The sequence below is a fragment of the Sciurus carolinensis genome, chromosome X (genome assembly GCF_902686445.1).
Source record: "Sciurus carolinensis chromosome X, mSciCar1.2, whole genome shotgun sequence".
In the NCBI taxonomy this organism is placed as follows: domain Eukaryota; kingdom Metazoa; phylum Chordata; class Mammalia; order Rodentia; family Sciuridae; genus Sciurus; species Sciurus carolinensis.
Genome location: NC_062232.1, coordinates 40684408 through 40697646, shown reverse-complemented (window position 1 = coordinate 40697646; position 13239 = coordinate 40684408).

Here is a 13239-nt window from a genome sequence, read left to right as displayed (position 1 = left end):
ATTGGGTTCAATCCTCAGCACTGCATAAATAAATAAAATAAAGGTATTGTGTCCATCTACAACTTTAAAAATATTTAAGTAAATAAATTCTAAGTCTTTTAAAAAAGAAGACAAACAACCCAACAAAATATGTGCAGGAAATCTTAAGAGACACATCATGTACAACCACAAGAAAGGGATCCTAATTAAAATACATTATACCCCATGTATGTATAATATGCCAAAATACACTCCACTGTCATTTATATGTAAAAAAGTTAAAAATAAAAAAGTATATATTTGGATGAAAATATGTTCCATCTGATGAAGTGCAAATTAAAACCCCAAGGAGATATAGCTATAAACCTATTAGAATAGCTAAAATTAAAAGAACTGACTGTATCGAGTATTTATGAAATTGTGGAGCAATGGCAACCCTCACACACTTCTGGTGGGAATGCGAAATGGCACAGAGTCACTTGAAAAAATATGTTGGCAGCTTGGCAATAAAGCTGTAACAAATAAATTCCAGATGCATGAAATAAAAGGAAACTATGGAGCAGACAGAGCAAGGGAAAGTATTTATTGTGAATGTGAAATAAAACAAAAAACAACCTGGCATGTGTGAGGCCCAGGATTCTATCCCCAGCACCTCCACCCACCAATCAAAAAATACAAGACAATATTAAGAGCAAATATATATATATATATATATATATATATATATATATATAGTGAAAAGTACACAGGTGTTCTAAGAGTCCTAGGTTTAAAATTGGCTGCACAAGATTTGGCCTTAAAGGAAATACTTATCTTCTCTGATCCTCAGTTATCTCATCTCTAAAATGGGGATAACTGAACAGGGAGATTTATATTTTTTATGAGAAGAGGGATAATGAACAAGGAGATTATAATTTATTTACAGTGAAGCAGTACCTTGAGCACACACACAGGATCCCTGGGAGAAGCTGCTCCTATCACCTGAGTTACAGGGCCTGGCTCTGTGTTCTAGGTATACCCTGGCTCACCCCTACCATAGCTCTCCACCAACTTTTTATGTCATAATCTTCTGGATGCTTCTCTGCTCATTAGACTCTGAGTGCTTTGAGAACTCGTATTCTACCTAAATCATTCCTAGATTCTCTGAATCTTGCAAGCCCAAAGTCCCAGGCCTGCTTTCCCAGCATGTGCTCAGACAGGTTTTTGTTGTTTTTAGTTTTGAGTGATGATGACGCATGCTCCTCACTTCAGCAATATAGTTATTATTAACCCAGCAATCTGTTTACTGGAAATACCACGTTGTAAATGAAAGATCATAGGAAATCTCCGTGCATGTTTGTTCTCTTAGAAGAGGTTGTACAGGAACCAGTTAATTCAGTAGGCCTGGATCTTGGCTGGCTCCAGGACATAACCTCTAAGCCCTTGGAATATTCTGCCTGATGACAGTGTTTGTTGTGCTAGCACACCTTAGGCCTGGCTATACCAGTGAGACTAGATAAGTTTATCCTAGCAATATGATTTATGGTGGATATCTGGCTTTGCTCTGGAGGACTGGAGTCTGAGTAGCTGAGGTCGGTCATTCAAGCTTGGAATACCTAGCTCTCACCCAATAAAAACTCTGAATATCAAGGTTCAGGTGCCTTTCCCTGTTTGTCACATCTTATTGCTGGGAGAATATATAAATGTATCCCTGTGTGGCTCCACTGGAAAGGAAAAACTGGAATCTTGTATTTGGTCTCTCCAAGACTTCACCCCACAGCATTTCCCCTTTACCAATTATATTTTCTTTGACTTTAATAAACCACATATAACAACTGCTAAGTCCTGTGAATCTAGATTTTAGATTCTCTTGGGCATCACTGCCAGGGAGGTCCGGAACACTATCCCACACTCTGTCCTGAAGCATCTAGTACCAGTGTACTCTCTAGTTTTATATTTATAACCACTCTTAAACATGGCTACTTTCTCAGATCACCCCTTCATTATGCGCTGCCTTGGCTAATTCACTTAAGTGTTTTACTATATAGAGGGGCTGATGAACACACTAGGCCCTCAGTAAATCTTTGAATAAATGCAACACTGCCAATCTGGTTATTTTAGTTTTTACGTGTGAGGCATAGATGGCATTCAGTCTTATACCAACAAAATCAAGACTGTGAACCCAGTAGTCAGTAGATATGGGAAGTCTAGTATATCTCCTTCACTCATCAGGCTTCTCTGTTTGTATCTTTCCTGACTCTTGGCTACCCCATTTACTGTTAGTGTGTGTGTGTGTGTGTGTGTGTGTGTGTGTATGTGTCCCTTCCCTTTATACTCCAATTGCTCTTCTGTTTATGTGTCTCTCTGCCCCACCAGAGCATGATATTCCCCATGGCAAACACTGTATATTTCCAGGTCAGTCAGATTTTCAATGCTGTGATCAAAATACCTGACAAGACCAACTTAAAGGAGGAAAAGTTTATCTGGGGCTCATGGTTTCAGAGGTTTAGTCCATGGTCTGCTGATTCCATCACTCTGGGCCCAAAGTGAAGCAGAACATCATAGCAAAAGAGCATGGTGGAGTGAACCTGTCCCACTCATGTCCACCAGGTTCCAGAGAGAAAAGAGAGAGAGGCCACAGAGAAAATCACCCACCTCTTCTACCTAGGCCCTACCTGCCTACAGTTACCACCAAGTTAATCCATTCAAAATAGGATAGACTGATTAGGTTATAGTCCTCATCATCTGAACACAGGAGGTTTTAAGGGACACCTCATATCCAAATCATAACAGTATTGGTTTCTCATTTATTCTTCATAGCAATTGTTTAATGTAAATAATGTAATTACTACTTTATAAATGGGGATACTGATCCCAAGGGTATAAGTACCATTCCCACTATCAAAACGTTAGTGTGTGTCAAACCTAGGATGGAAATCCATAGCTGTTTTATGCCATGGTCAATAAGGATACAGTGAATGTAGGACCCCAGTTAACTTTGCTTCACCCAGCTCCTGGGGTTCCTTTCTATTTTCTATAAGTTCTAAACATTTCACCCAGTTACACAACCTGGGGACCTCTAAGGTATTTGAGGTAAATTTGGATACGGTGAATTTGGTCTCATTCTTTATTTGAAATGCTAATTTTCAGTCCTTTCAGATCAGGAAATATTTCCTTTGAGATAAGGTCTTGCTATCTTGCCAAGGCTGGTCTCCAACTCCTGGGTTCAAATAATCCTCAGTCTCCTGAATAACTGAGACTACAAGTGTGTGCCACCATACCTGGTTAAGAAGAGGAAATTTTTTAAAACCACTGTAAAAGGGATAAATAATTGATGATTGCAATTTCCTCCCTTTCCTAGGAATAGAAGATTCTGAGTAGGGTTTTTTTCTGCAGAACAGATTTTTGTGGGGAGGGGGAGGCAAGAAGATAAAAACTGTTGTCACTGTGTATAGTAATAGGAGTATAAGGCTGGAATCAGGTAGTTGTAAGGGATTCTATGTGATATGTGGTGCCTTTCAGGCCAATAGAGGATTTTGTAAAAGAATTAAAAAGAGCTTTGTGGCTGCTTCCCTCCCCACCTCTAAATAACTTTGAAGGACAGATGAGTTTGAGGGGATGTTGTGGCATTTTGCCATATAGTTATGACATAAATTCTTAAGTGTCTCCCCACAAACCATGCCAAATTGCTTTAGTTATTTGGTTATATTTTTCTGCATACAATAAAGTAAGCATGTTGTTATAAAAATGATTTTAAGAGTTTCTGTATCAAGGATTTTATCTGTAACACCGTTTTGTCCAGTCAATCCCATGGCTGGGGACCCCCTCAAAAAGCGAAGGCAGGGGAATTCCCACAAGGGATTACTACAAACCATCCCAAAATGGGGCTGGTTGGGATTACAAAGAAGCACAAAATGCCAGGTGATGAGTACTAAAGCATATATTAGGGGCATTTAAGTGTGGGCTTCCATAATCCCGGTGACTCAGGAGACTGAGGCAGAAGTATAGCAAATCCAAGGTCAGTATTAGCGATTTAACCTCACTCTGTCTCAAAATAAAAATAAAAATTGCTGGGTATACAACTCAGAGGTAGAACACTGCTGGGTTCAATCCCCAGTCCACAGAAGAGTGGGCTTTAGAGTCCTCATGACAGTGAGAGAACACAAATGTCCAACCTACGTGTGTCCACACTGGGATCAGGTTATGGAGTTTTATAGGACAGTTTAAGGAAATTGGTGCAGGGTAAAACAGCTAGCCAGGCCACAGAGCAGTCAGGGCACGCTGTGCTTCTGGATTAACACAAAAGAAAATGCAGGGAGAACTAGGGGACCCTACAAAGACCATTTAAGGATATGTCTCATTCAAGGAAAGAATAAACTCTTTAAATTAAAAAATATATATATATATAATGATGTATTACTATTAAATTTTTTATTAAAACCTCAAATTACAACTGCAGTCATAATATACACCATCACTTCTTCTGCACTTTTTGAGGAAAGAGAGCAAGGGCTTCAAGCATAGTTGAATCCCCCAATGTGCTCCTTACTTGAGTTAGACACTATTAATTTTGAGAAAACTTTTGACTGACTTTCTTTTTGAGAATTAAATGAGGGCATACACATCTGGAATGTGGCAGTGAGAAGCGGAAAACAACACATATCCAATAAATGTGGAATTTTACTATAATTGCTATTGTTATTAGATGAATAACTCAACACATGGGGCTATTGTTAAAAATGTTCTAGGTTCAGTCAACCTATTCATAACCATATAGCACAAATGAAAATTATATAAAAAATTAATAAAGCAGTGTCTTTTAGCTTTCTGTGTACAGAAGAATAATATAAGCATAGAGATAGGGTCAGGTAGCTCTCCAAGTGACAGCATCACTATCAACATCTTGCAGGGAAGATGAGATTTACAACGTTTGAAGTGATGGGAACCCAGAACTGTCCTTTCTATCACTGCCAGTTAATTAGGGTTCAAACCAAAATGAGAGGAGCAATCCAGAAACAGTTCATCCTAGGAAAACCTAACTTTATAATACTCACAGCGATGCAGAGACCTCATTTCTAAAGAATACAAAATGAGGTTTCACATCCCAACTCATTTTATAAACCTAGCATAACCTTAACCCCAAAGTCCAGCAACAGGACTACATGAAATAAAAGTATAGGCTAACGTGCCTCATGAAGATGCACATAAATATCCTAAACAGCTCTACATGGTGACAGACACCTGTAATCCCAGCAGTTCAGGGAGGCTGAGGAAGGAGTTATCGCAAGTTCAAAGCCAGCCTCGGCAAAAGTGAGGCGCTTAAGCAACTCAGTGTGACTCTGTCTCTAAATAAAATACAAAAACAAGGCTGGGGACATGGCTCAGTGGTCGAGTTCCCCTGAGTATAATCCCCAGTACCAAAAAAAAAAAAATCCTAAAAAAATTATTAGAGAATAAAGGTTACTTACTCATAACCAAATCATGTTTTCCCCACAAATGAATGGTTGATTTAAATATAGTAATGTATACATGTAATTCGCCACATTAACAGATGAATGGAGGGTGGAAAATGAATGCTATGATCATCTCAATAGATGTGTCTGATGAAATTCAGCATATATTCAAGATGAATCATCTCAGCAAACTAAAAATAGAATGAGATGACTTTACTCTGATAAAGTGTATCTACAAAAAAAGTAAACATCATGGTAAAATGTTAAAAATTTTCCATTTCTGATCAGGGATAAGACAAGGATGTCCACTATCGTCAGTTCCTTTCAACATTGTACTGGGTGGGTCTGTATGATGCCATTAAACAAGGAAAGGAAATAAAAGGTATAATATTTAAAATGGCAGAAACAAATGTGTTCTCATTCAAAGATGATTCATGTATGCTGAAAAATATCCAAAGGTAAATTTTAGAATAAGCATATTCAGCAAATTTTCTGGATAGGAAGTTAATATATAGAAATCATGCCTATATATACCAGCTCAAATAGTTAAAATATAAAATTTCAAAAAGAGACATATTATAATAGCATCAAATACCTAGGAATAAATTAAATAAAAAATATTTTTATAGTTAAACTTTATTGGGAGAATATTGACAGTCAAGTTTCCAACATAAAAACAGCCTCTCATGTTTGTATAAATATGTCAAAATATACTGTCTTGTATAACTAAAGAGAACAAATTTAGATTTTTTCAAAAATAACAGCCTGTATTCTGATTTCATCTTGTCTTCTTTTAAGCCTATCGTACCCTTCTGTAATATGAACATAATCTTTTGAACACTACTTAACAGAACTTCATTTAAATGACATTAAAGTCATACAAATGCAACTACAGTTTGGGTTTTTAAAAATAGAGCCAAGTACAGTGGCACATGCTTATAATACTAGCAATTTAGGAGGCTGAGGCAGGATGATCACAAGTTTAAGGCCAGACTCAACAACTTAGTAAGACCCTGTCTCAAAAGAAAAAGAAAAGGTCTGAGGATATATAGCTCAGTGGTAAAGCACCCCTGGGTTCAATCCCAGTACCAAAAGAAACAAACAAAAAATCCAGAATAAAACCAGAACCATACGCGTAACCCTATGGCTGATATCAATCCCATCTCTGTAGAGACTTTGAGGGTAGGCTTTCAGGTATACTAACAGCATGCTATGATTTTCCTAAAAATACATTTTATCTATGTTGTTAAGCACACCACTCTTTCTAGCAGTATAAGGAAGCATAGACTCTTTTAGTTCAGAACAGAATAAATCCACTAAATCTATTTAAACGTAGTTTTAAGTAGAAAATAAAAACTGTACATACTTTAAGTAAAAAGAAAACAACCAAACAACAGACAATAAAACCTAAGAGATGCAAGAAAACTATTTGAAAGTGTCACTTAAATGTTTTATTTGATATTTTATTCTGAATAGAACAATATCTAAACCAGTAACATCATACTTGGAAATGCTTAATTGAAGCAAACAGTAAATCCAGTATTGCATTTATTTTCTTTATTATGGAAAGATGCAACAATTATTTGGAGACTAGTTTAGCTCTTATATGTCTGTTTTAAGTAGGACTGTCTTTGTTCACATTCTTACCAGTACACCTAATTTTAATTATGAATGGGACTTCTTTACATGTTTGTACAACCACAAGAATGGGATCAAAATTGTAATGGATTACACCCCATGTATGTATAATAGGTGAAAATATACTCTACTGTCTTGTATATCTAAAAACAACAAAAAGTTTTTGTTTCTATAGTGAAATATACATTCACACTAGCTTGAAGTCGTTACTATCATCAAAATGTGAAGGAGATACAGTTTCTCAAGAGTCAAAAAAGGAAGGAAGGTGGAGATTGAAAGAAAGGAGAAGAAAATCTGGAAAGCCCAATATACAGACATGTAAATAATTATATAACACATAATACACTCAGTATCTGTTAGTCTCTACTCATGTTTCTTACTGGGAACAATCCGGTTTTGTCTATTTTCTTCAAGATTGTATAAATTAGTGGATCCTCTTTTCAGATTATTTCTTAAAAGAACAATCTCTATGAAGTATGTATTAGTTGAATTGCTTCTCCTCTGTTCCCTAATGATTCATATTTATGTTATTATTCACTTCTTTCCTTTTCCCTTAGGCTTTTTTTTCTTGCTTTATAAAATTATTTTATATTAGATTCTCATGTAATTTATCATTTTTTCCTTTTTAATAACATATACATTTAAGTGATTTTCCTACAAGTGCATTTTTAGCTGTGTTCAATAAGGTCCTGGAAGCAGTCTAAGAACCATCTACTAATGTAAATTGTCTACTGGAATAGGTTAGCCGTGCAAAGGAAAAACATTTAGAAGGTACTTTGTTCCCAAACATCAAGTGCTTCATTAGATCAAAAATATATTGTAATTAATGTTCAGCAATTTGGAAAACACATATATAAAACATACTTAGATTAATTGTTCAGGAAGTACTATGTTGTGGTCTTTAAATTTCAAGTCCTATCAACTGTTATCTCAAGGTAGAAACAAGTAATATGTAACATTTATGGTTAAGGTGATGCTTTCAAATAATGTCTGCTATCTTACTAGAAACAGAAGCCCATGAAGACTGACAGTGGAGCAGGGAGTGTGCTTAGCACAAGCATTTTACTCACACCCACCTTGAGCATCAATGATCTGTATTGTCCTCTTGCTACTTCATCAGTCATGGGAAGTAGAAATTGGACCATCTATTGCCAATTTATTATTCTTTCCTTCCAGCATTCATTGGAGGGAGGATTTAAAAAGCAATTATTCTCTAAAAATCATGTCATTCAGAATTTGACAGAATCTAAGACCAAGCATTCCGGTCTTCATGCAAAACAAACTAACATCAAGCACAGTGTTTGCTCATTTGCTTAGTAATAATAAAATCTCAACTCAGATGTTGTAAATTGACTCAGGCCAGAGTCTGATTTATAATAAATAACTCATGCAAAGTATATGTTCACTATATCCTATGTAGTCTATTTGACAGAACCAGAAGATGAAAAACATCAGAACTGAAAAGTATTTTAAAATCTCTGATTAGAACCATTTTTATAAGAGTAAAGATGAGTTTAGAAGTTACAGGATTCATCAAGAATCTCACAAATTATGTAAGACCTGGTATTAGAACCTGATTCAGTAATTCAGCATATTTTACACAAGCCGATGTGTGTTACAAAGGTTATTTGTGTACTTGTTAAAAGCAGACCTCTATATAAGTATCTGAAAACTATTAACTCTTAGTTTAAGAACTTATATTCAAAAGTAAGAAAATGCTTTCATATTTTGTAATTCAATATGGCTTTGACCTAATTTATATCTGTATCTGACAAGTCTTTAAGTCATGCATTGGGGTCTGAACACATTTTGAATAATCTTTATTTGAGAATGCTGCTATTAAGTAGCAGTAACATTACCTCTATATTATTAAAAATATAATACTGTGGAAAAGATGACCTACCATTTGTAAGCTTAATGGATAACCTACCTGCCCTGGACATTTTAGCATGGTCTACACTATGCAGTCACTTCCTCTTGACATTTGGCCCATCTCCACACTCATGTCCAGAATTCAGCTGATCTAGTTCCTGGAGATCTCCCTCTAACTCATGCTCTTACAAATAAAAAGGTTATAAATTTAAGTAGTAAAATATGAAATATGAATCAGAAAATGATAATATTCATGCCCTCAGACTTAATCAAATAAAAACCTTATACTAGTGTGATAATAAATACACATTTAATAAGAATTCTAAACACTAATTTCAGGAGTCTATCAGCAGAAAACAAGAAAGCAGGGTTTTTCAAATATTACCCTCTTCCTTTCCCAAGATTACCCTCCAACAACTTTGTTACCCCTTTTGCTTATCTATTATTATATTTGTGATTGTCCTTATCACATTAAATCAGGGATTTGAGTCTCTCTGGCTCAAAGCTGAAATCCTGTCTCTCACTAGTAGTCTTAGAACTCCAGCACCTAGCATGTTACACGGCATGATCAGGCACCAAGAAAAACTGAGTGAAAAAAGTTATGCTAAAAAAACACATGACAAAGCTCAAACTGATGATGAAAACTTTGCAAACCTACTGGTCCCTTCTCTTCAAAATATGCCAGTGTTATGAATGACAAAGCAAAATTAAAACCAATTCCAGATTAAAGGAGACTAAACAGATGTGACAATTATATTTGATGTATACCCTAGGCTAGACTATGGATTAGGAAAAAAAAAAGAATTCTATGAAAGAAACTATTGACAAACAGGGAAAATTATATGCCATATATTAAATGAATACATTTTCTCAACTGTTATGTTTCTCAACTGTTATATTTCCTGATTTTGATCACAGTACAGTAGTTATCTAGGAGAATGACTTTTTCTTTATTCTGAGGAGCTATATATTGATGTAGTTAGAGTAAAGGGTCATAATACCCAAAAATTTATCTAAATAATTCAATATTAATAATAATAAACATGGTATCAATAAATGTATATGTGTCCATGTGTGTGTTGGGGAGGTGTGGAAGGGAGGGAAGACAATTTGAAACAATCATGGCAAAAACTAGCAGTTGGTGAATCTAGGTGAGAAGCATATGAGTTAATTATGCTTTTAATTATATTATTCTTGACTTTTCTGTAAATTTTATTTCATTGAAAATAAAAAGTTAAAAAAAGTATATATGACAACTATGCTGGGCTTCAAGAAGATTTTTTTAATTGTGGTAAAAAAAATCACACATAAAAGTTACCATCTTAAACTGTTTCAAGTGTACAGTTCAGGAAGGAGTTATTTTGCAATGTTGGAAGCAATTAGGAATGAATTCACACATTTGTTTTCCTGTTTGCTTTCCTTTTAAATAACAATCTAAAGGTAATCCACAAAACAGTTATAATATCTATTTTTTTTACAACAGTGAACTAAAAGAAGTGTGTATCAACTATTTAGGAAATCTGAATTCTACACCATGGGTAGAATTTCAAATACAAGTAAAATGCCATTTTCTGAAGAATTAGCTGAATGGATTTAAGAAACTAAAAAAAAATTATAGTTATGACATTATTACCTATTGAGGTAAAGAAAAACTTACTTTATTAAAATACACTAAAATTATATTTAGATCCAAAGGTCCTAAATATAATATTCCAGAAATGAATTCCATGAAAAACAAAGTACCTAAAATAACAACATAATTATTTGTGAACCACAGATAATATGTTGTCTAACACTGGTGATAAAGGGGCAGGTAGAAAGAAATTAATGGGTATTGTTGTTAATCAAAGCCTAAACACATTTAACAGTAAATCACTAGAATAATCTATGACTTGAATGTAAATGTTTTACTTCAAAATACTAAATCTGGAAGAAATCATTTCTGTCTCATGTTAATGAAGAGAATTATTTTTTTAATTCTTCTAACCATAAAAAGAATTTGACCACATCTTAAAAGCCACTTTAAAAATCATACAAAACCATATACCTGATACTGCTAATTCAGTATGTTAAATTACTAAGGCTTTATCAAACTTAATGTATAAAAATATCAATCAAAAGAAACATCTTAAAAGCCACTTAAAAAACCATACTAGCACTGGGGGTGTAGCTCAGTGGTAGAGCACTTGCCTAGCATGTGTGAGGCACTGGGTTCGATCCTCAGCACCACATAAATACATAAAATAAAGGTACTGTGTCCATCCACAACTAAAAAATTTTTACAAAACATACTAAATCATATACCTGTATGCCTGATACTGCTACTTCAGTATGTAAAATTACCCAGCCTTTATCAAACTTATCATATAAAAATATCAATCAAAAGAAATGGTGGTCATCATCCATTGACTCATTTCTGGAATTGCTCCTCCTCCATTGAAGGTCTACAGTTGGGCTAGTACTGAGGTACTTTACGGTACCAACATTTGAGCTTAGAGCACTTCAAACTATTCACCTTACAAAAAACAACAGAACAGGATCTCACTAAATTGCCCAGACTGGCATCAAACCTGTGATCCTCCTGCCTCAACCACCCAGTAGCAGGGATTACAGGCATTCACCACTACACTTGGCCCATTAACCTTTATTTTTTATAACATGGATGATAGGAAAATACAAGCTTTGGAACAAAAACATATTTAGTATTCACAAGTCAAGTGTTATTTGATAAAACACAATCCCTGGGCTTCAGTTCTCTCATTTATAAAACGGAAAAATTTTTATCACAGTGAGGGATTTCCCTAAACTAAGCTGCAAACAATATCCTATATCCTATATACTGTTGCAGTCAATTTGAGGCATTGTTTCTACTGTTTTCTTTCCCTCCACTTCTGGTATGTGCATGAGGCACATACACGTATAGACACGCAAACACCCCCAATAAGCATCCTTTCCCTTGCCTTCACCTTCTACCACAGGTTCTCCTTCATCTTCTCTCTCCTGACCAGGTATGTCATTCTAACTTTCCTTTGGTGTTTCCTTTTGTTGAAGTTGTTCATCACTGGGCTGCTGGGCCTAGGGCTGTGTGTTTAAAAAGTTTAGTTATTAATACATGTCAATAATATAAATATACAGAATACATAGATATTTCTGATTACAAGTGAGTTGAAAGACATTTCCACCACATTATTCTATATATTTCTTAATAAAGTTACTCTTCCTACAGTCAGGTTAACCTAACAAATATTACCTACAAGGACTTTGAAAGCTATTTTGATTTATGCTGAGATGTACTTTTGCAATCTGTTATCAACAAACACAAGAAGAAAGTCATAGGCAAAATCAGGGAGCCATAAGACCATCAATCCAGGCAAAACCAGAATATAATTCTCCTGCATCAATGTTTCTATCATAAGATTCCACTATCATTTTTATCATCATGGAAGACCTCTGTTGTATCTATACTACTAGTTCAAAAACTTTATCACACAAATATATTTCTGCTGATAGAAAACATCAAACATTAAAGCACTCACAACCACAAACTCAACAGGCTGAGAAGATTCTTGTTCATCACTTCATCCTCTAGATTTAGATGTGGATCTTACTTGCTTGTTCATCTTTCACACTGAAAGCAGAATAATGTGATTTGAAAAACACATCTAAGAGGATAACTATAGCTTTGACCACTTCCACCAACAAATAGTGACATATAATTGTTTTCAATAGTGAAAATATTTTCAAATAATTCTCAGGGTAATTTTAAGTACACATGCTTTCCAATTATAGCATATCTGGCAGCTTAAAAAGACAACTCCTCATGTCATAGCCAAGCTGACAAAAGAAATCATCTTACAGGGCAAAAGATAAAAGATGAGGACTAGTTGCACAGTCAGATTCCCCATCATCAAGGCACTTCGAAAATACCACTGGAGAATTAAAACTCAAGTGACTTCTGCTTTTGTCACACTCCCACTAACTAGGCGTATTTGTCCCCTAAAATAAAGTTTTGCTGGAATGTATACCCTCCCTCATTCCTTCCCATACCCTCTAAATTGACTAGTACCATCCACAGGAGAGGTAAAATGTAGCAATATGGAGCAATGGGCATGCCCCTCACTAGGTACTCTACAAATCTTGGGGATGGCAATGTGGTCACAACCTCATAGTGTCCCCAATTTCCAGGCCATTTCCTCGATGCTCCCTGTCCAGGTCCCCACTGAGGAGTCAGTAATCTGCCCTCTGTGGGCTGTTCCAGGAGCCCCCCAAGAATCAAATATTTCCAAACACACCCCCAACACTTGCCCAGTTTCCATCT